At 31.0% G+C, this 7,214-nt stretch overlaps 1 protein-coding gene across 4 annotated transcripts in view; it reads left to right on the forward strand.

Annotated features, from left to right (window-relative positions):
* Positions 1–2,170: 2,170 nt before the first annotated feature.
* LOC109860080 (dopamine receptor 2) overlaps positions 2,171–7,214 on the forward strand; it is a 65,854-nt gene continuing 60,810 nt past the window's right edge. For all 4 annotated transcript variants that reach the window (XR_002250776.1, XM_020438935.1, XM_020438936.1 and 1 more), the window contains exon 1: positions 2,171–2,636. The gene's annotated coding sequence lies outside the window, so the exon portion shown is untranslated. The remainder of the gene's footprint in view (positions 2,637–7,214) is intronic.

Below are 7,214 nucleotides of genomic sequence, written 5' to 3' on the forward strand. Positions count from 1 at the left end.
TTTTGTCAAAATTTCTCAAAATTTCTCCAGAATTGAAAGTAATTATCTGAAATAGGAATAATATACATTGTAAAAGTTCATTATGTGTGATCATTGCACGTAAGTGTTTTATTTATATATACATCACGTAAAACATCAATTTTATAACCATTTATATTGATTCCTTCGGATTTGGTGTATGAAATACATATTATAAAAATCTTTATTTATATTAGAGTTCAGAAACATTCGTCTGATGCATATGTGAGATTTATATGTGCATGTGATATTATATATGATTTATTACAGACGAGTTATTAGTCAAAAGGGATATGCCGGTCAAGTAACGTGTCGATGCGATCAGTAAGTCATGCGCGCGCGCACACACATACACTTATGAATTTATAAATATTGATATAACAATACAATACAATTTTATAATATCAAAATCTTTATTTTTTAATTTATTCTTTCTATTCTATATATATGTTTTTATACATATGTTATGTTCACAGAAAAAGCGTAAAGAAAAACGATACAGTCCCTAAAGACAAAGAATTTGGATGTTGCAGCAAAAAGTAAAGATTGCAATATTTGCTTTAAAATAAATATAATATAATATTATAGTATATATACAGTTATTACATCGTGCAAACCTATATGGTCGCCTGGTTTTTGTAATGACAATTTTAGAAGTGCGTGCATTACAGTGTTATAAAAAATGTTAATAATTCAATCATGCAACTCGACAAAATGTGCAGAGAAATCAAGACAGGAGGATGTTGCGGTGCCAAATGTTGCGCTGGTATGAGAGAAGAGCGTGGCGGATGTTGTAATGATCCTAGAACAGACGAAAAAAACTGCTGTCCAACAGGAAAATAATCTATTACTGTGACGTTCTTATTCGACAATCAAACAAAGGTTACAAAGGCGGTCATATAGGCTAAATTTTGAATAAATTCAAATTTAATTTAAATTGCATATTGAATTTATCGTTATATGGTTTGTTGTACGCTAGACATTTGTTTGTGATATTGTTCTATATTTCAAACTGTTTAATATCTATTATACTAGAGCAAGAGATGCAGCTGGCGGTTGTTGTATGTCCGGTTGTTGTAAATTTAAAAATGAAGAAACCAAGACAGACAGTATCAAGCAGAATATTGTAGAAAAATGCTGTGCCGAAAACCGAAAATAAAAAATTTATAAATCCAAATCTAATATTTTTCGCTAATTTCTGTTATATGTCACTTGTAACTGAAAATATATACTGATAATAAAAACACTGAAATTTATGCAAGTACTTTTACTAAGTTTTGAAATTGTTGTGCAAATTTTACAGAGTGTGAACCAATAAAATTTTGTTCGCAATGCATAAAATACGGGAACTGCTGCTCTTCTACATGTGTGACTATTTTTATGCTCTCTTATCGATTTTCAATATAATCGAATATTTGTTAACTTTTTTACAAATAGAGAAATCATAACAGAAGGATATTGCAATGTCAAATGTTGCGCTGATATAAGAGAAGAGTGTGGCAAATGTTGTAGTGATCCTAGAACAGACAAAAAAAAACTGCTGTCCAACAGGAAAATAATCTTTTACCGCGACATTCTTATTCGACAATCAAACAAAGGCGGCTATGTGGACTAAATTTTGAGTAAATTCAAATTTAAGTTTAATTGCATGTTGAATTTATCGTATGTTGCAAATGTGTGTTCACAGATACGTTTCTCTCTCTTCCTGATTTTATATACTGTGTTTATTTTTAAATAATGTAAGCAATAGCAAATTTTATATTATTATAATATTAATATAATATTATAATGTAATATTATATTATTATAATATTAATATAATATAATATTTGTTCTAAGCGCATCTCCAAGATTATAAAATTGCGGAAGACGCGAGATTGTAAAAATCGCCGGAATAATAATTAAGACCTGCGTAGGTCGATATACTGATGATGTCACAAAGTAGAAAAAATTCTACGTCATACTCGTATATATTCGCTTACAGTGACGCACGTGCAAGAAAAGGGTACCTTGGAGTAAAAGTTGATAAGGGCAAAAGTGCGTGTGTGTGCGCGCGGGGATGATGCGGCTCGACGCGGTTCGATGCGGCGCGCAAGCGCGACGAATACAGAGCTTTACGAGCCACGCGATGGTGGCAGTCGGACGCCTAAAACCGCGAAACACGTTTCGCGTTTCTCTGAGAAAGATTACCGCGCGAGACTTGTTTGAGTCACGTTTTTTCCTTCATTTACATTGGTGTGTGTGCGTAATTAGGGTACTTCCCTGGGACGTTCTCGACCGATCGCTCATTTTGATCCCGCCTCGATCATGTTCCTTATCGTTCGCTTACGCTCGATGTCAACATTCGGAAACCAAACGCGATCAATTTCGATGGCATCGTTATTTCTTGCGCCTCGAGTGTCATCCCGACGTCATGTATCAATCGTGCAAATCGATCGAATACTGACGATCAAGAAGGACCGTGACCTTGGAGCTCACGTGCAAGCGGGACATGCTAGATTCAGGGACAATTAACGTGTTATCTGGCGATAATACGCTAATGAAGACCTTCTTAGCAGTGCTCGCTAATCTTTATTGTCGGCAGAATATATGATTGGTCCACGATCGGTGCATAAGTGGTACGTATAGCGGCGCGTATGACCTCCCGTTTTAGTATCTTTATTTAATAATTATGTCATTATTATTTTCTTTTTTTCCATGATAGTGTTTACAAAATAGTTCTTTAATTTAGAAAATTTGAACTTACTTCGACGTACTAAATGCTAGAATAAGTGATATTTTTTTTAATATCTTATAATATTTTTATCAATTTCCACCGGAATATATTACTTATATTACTCTAGAGCCGAAATATATACTTCTACTTTAGAGCCTAGAGATTTTATCTACTTTAAAAAATGCCTAAAAAATACTTCCAAAGAATCAAAGTATAATCGTAAACTTTTTTGTGAAAAAAACTCTCTTTTTTATAACTCAAGAAAAAAACGCGATACTTTTTAAGTATAAAAAAAGTCTGATATTAAGGTTTATTTTTTATTCGTCTTTGTCTTGAACTTTCTTGCAGAGAAAAAAATATATTTAAAAAATGTATTTTTAAATAGTATCTGTAAAATATAGAAAAAGATTGTGATGCATGATAAAACTTTCGGAATACATGTCAGATGATTCCGCCAAATTATACATAGGATACGTAATGTTAAGAAAATTCTTGCGATATATGTCTGCTTATTGTTTTTCCATTTCGGCAATTTTACGCTTTTCTTTAATATCTTTTAAGTACTAATTTTTCACATTTGACATATACGCAGCACTTTATTTAACTTGTTCTTTGCATAAAAGTGCATATAGTAATGGTCGACATTGTTCAAAAGAGTGAAATACATGGGACGTCGATACGATAACGATAGAGAAATACGACAATAAAAAAATATTCATTCTGAGACAAAACAAAATTAAAGCGAAGATTAGAAGCTTATTGAGAAAGCATTCGCTATTCATAGACTACAAAGGATTAACGTCATAAGTCTTTTCTCTGAATAGGCTGTAACATCGACAAAAAAAATATTAATGAAAATGACGCCGCATAAATAACGCTCTAATGTCGTTTTTGTTTTTGTCTATTTTGATGGTTTTTTTAAAATAGATTTTTTGTAAGAAAGTAGATTTATATGATAATTGAAGAATTTCAAGACCAAAGTATCAGTGCGCAGCGTCAAACTATGCATAGCAAACTCGCGCGCTCATAAATTGCTTGCGTAATTCTCAAGTTTAATCGTGTGTCTCTAAGCGTACAAAAAAGTTTAAAAGAACGTAAATGATTTAATTTATGTCAGCACGATAAAGAGTCGCCTTCTTATAAAATGAAACAATCTTCAGATAAATTTTCCAAATTATTTTCTTACTGCATCATTTTGTTTTCATTTATTATCTGGTAATCTTCCACGTGTTGGGCAAATGAAAAATAAAACTAATCTTTATGTTTTTGATGAGACAAACCCGCGGTCTTTTTTCCACTTAGTTTAAAGTTGTCAATTTGGAGAAGAGGAATCATTTGAAAAACTTATTTTATAAAAAATAAAGTGCAACTCAAAATTAATTATTCATGGTTTTTGAAATTCATAATTACTTCTCTTAATTTAATTTTTCTGGTTTTTTCGAGACATATAAAAAGAGAAAATAAATATATTTTTACAAGATGATAATCAAATCTTTTATACACATATAAACTGAACTATATGAACAGAATTCTACATGATAATGAATGGACTATATAGGCACCCACTGACTTCCGGCTTACACGATTACATCATTTGGCCAATCTTATACGATTTCACAATTGGTCGCGACGATATCACAAACGCGAATGCGATCAAGTCTTATAAAACAGATTCCTCCTTCCTCTGACTCAGCTGCATTGATATGTAGCAAAATACAGAGTTGCAATTGCACACCTAAACTATTAAAACATTAACTATTAAAACATTAACTATTCCGGAAGCACATTATAGGAGTAAACAGTACAGTTATTGGCCTCCCAATAGTAATTGGCCATGTATTAAAAAAGTAATAAATATAAATAAATACTATCATTATATTCTAAATAATAAACATTTTAATATTAATATTAATATTAATTAAGGTTTAATATTAATATAATTTAATATTAATATTAATTAAGGTTTCCTGCTCCAAATAAAAGTAATATTATAATATTTAAGAAGCTCAAAAAAAAAAAAATTATTGTTATACGACAAACATTGGCTAACTGGCCAATCACTGTTTTTAAGGTTATGAAAATCATGTGACAGTCATCATTGGCCTCTTATTTTGAGTTATAGATACAAATGTAAGTAGGTTTGTTAGTTTTTAATGTGTTATAAATAAAATATTCATTACTATATTTTCATAAGACAAAACAAAAAATTATGATAACTGTTATGTAATCAGATATTAACAGAACTCATATGGCCAATAACTGTCTATTTTGACTATAGAAAATATTTTATCAAATTTTGAATAAGTTTACAAAGTTTCTAATAAATGTATTATTTTATTTGCAATTTTTATAGTTTGAGCTAGTACCCACACAGACATCCATTAGACATCTATTAAATGTCGCATGGAGCTGTCGACGTCTAATAGACTAAGAAAAATGTTATAGTAATGGTAACAAAAAAAAATTATTTACAAATAGCCATTTTTCATTGGACAATTTTGTTAAACTGGCAAAATGTAATATTTATTTGATTGGATAAGCAAAATGTCGTTAACTGTTTGAACTGATAACGCAAATTTAGTTGATTATTCACGTTTGGTAAGTAGCAATATAAAATTAAGTTGCAATTACACAATAAATTGTTTTTTGGTAATGTCAACAAAAAGATGTATTACGGTAGAAATTAATTTGATTAAGCAGAATACAGAACAATATGATACCGAGGTAACCAAACCTTTTTGCAATAAATATTTAAATTTAGTTAGTTGTACTAAATAATTAAGTAGAAAGAGCAAAAGAAATGAGAATCACGCAGCGAGAGCGTGAGAGCACTGGCTGCGCCATGGTGTAAGTATACAGGTGTGCTCGTTCTCGAGCACAATTTCGTCCGGTTCTGCGCAGCTCCCAAGCGCTTCCATTTTTAAATATCGATACATGATAATCGATATAATATCGATATAATTGTCATACATCAGGTTAAGGTTGCATTCGGAAACGTCACTCGTGTATATTTTATCTTTATTACTCATTAGATAAAACAAAGATAGAATAACGCTCGTGTGTACACGAGTGGTGTTTCTGAACGTATAAATTTAAGAGTTATAACTTCTAATCATTTATCCGCACGTGTGTCACAATTCTTATATATATTTGGTTATTAATTTTGTATTTCGGTTATTAATTTTGTTAATATATTTTGATTATTAATTTTGTTAATGTATTTTGATTATTAATTTTGTTAACGTATTTCGGTTATTAAGTTTGTTAATAAATAATAAATGTTGGACAAACCATATAAAACATATAAAATATTATTTCTTACTCGTTATTTGCAAAATAAATGCAGTTTATGACTGCTTATAAAACATTCGATTCGTTTTACTACTCCAATATGGACAATGTTGGGGCAACTTTCCTATTGGCTGTTGAGAAACGATGCGCAAAAGCACATCTATATACTTACACCATAGGCAGCGCTATGTAGCACGCGTATGAAAAGTAACACCACACATGATGCTAAAAATAAAGTGTAGTACGTATAATTACTCTGATTTCTAACAAATAATAAAAAATTGTCACTTCTTCACAGTTTTTATTGTGTTAAAGTGAAGAATCTACTACATTCTGTTTTTTTTTCACTATGTGTAGTGTTACTTTTCATACGCGTACTGCGTACCGCGGTCCGTGGCTCGCTAGCTGCGACACTGTATCCTAACCTAACTTAACCTAACCTAACCTAACCTAACTTTTCTACACTATTCGCTTCCCATATGGAAATTTCTTTACATGATGCCAAATTAATTACCGTTAGGGTACATTGCACTGCAATAGTTTTAATAAAATAATAATTTAAAGAAATAATAAATAAAATGTGTATGATAGCTTGAGAATAAGTAGATAAAAATAATTAAATTTTAGTAAAGGACAAGTGGTCTAGCGGACTGAGTGCAGGGGCTGCGAATATAGAGATTTCGAGTTCAAATCCCGCCATCATTTTGGGATGTTTTCAGGTTCGGTCACTTTCAATAAAGTTCATTGGTTAATCGGCGAGCTGAATCGAGCATCCACAGATTAATTTGAATGAAATTTCTCGAAACTGTGTAAGAACGCAAGCCGCAAAAGAATTTTTTTACTATTTTATTAAACTTAAAAAAATACTTTAAAAGTCAAACAATCGAAATGTTTGGTTTAAAAGTAAGATTGTTTCGACTATTCCAATGAAATAATTTGTTTGGATTTAACAAAATTTGTTAAATCTAAAGAAACCGTTCTCTTTGTGTACCAAACAGTTTTGTGGTATTAAATGATCACTTTTTTGGATAAATTAAACAACTTCCCAGACGGCACAATGATGTATTTAAGATGTCTTGAAGATATCTCACAGAGACTTTGAATGTGCAAAAGATATCTCGTTGAGACATTTTCGAACGAGTAATGATGTTCAAATAATATCTCAGGGATATGCCTGAGACTGCTAATG

This window comes from Pseudomyrmex gracilis, unplaced genomic scaffold (genome assembly GCF_002006095.1).
Source record: "Pseudomyrmex gracilis isolate BER0280 unplaced genomic scaffold, ASM200609v1 scaffold_325, whole genome shotgun sequence".
Classification (NCBI taxonomy): domain Eukaryota; kingdom Metazoa; phylum Arthropoda; class Insecta; order Hymenoptera; family Formicidae; genus Pseudomyrmex; species Pseudomyrmex gracilis.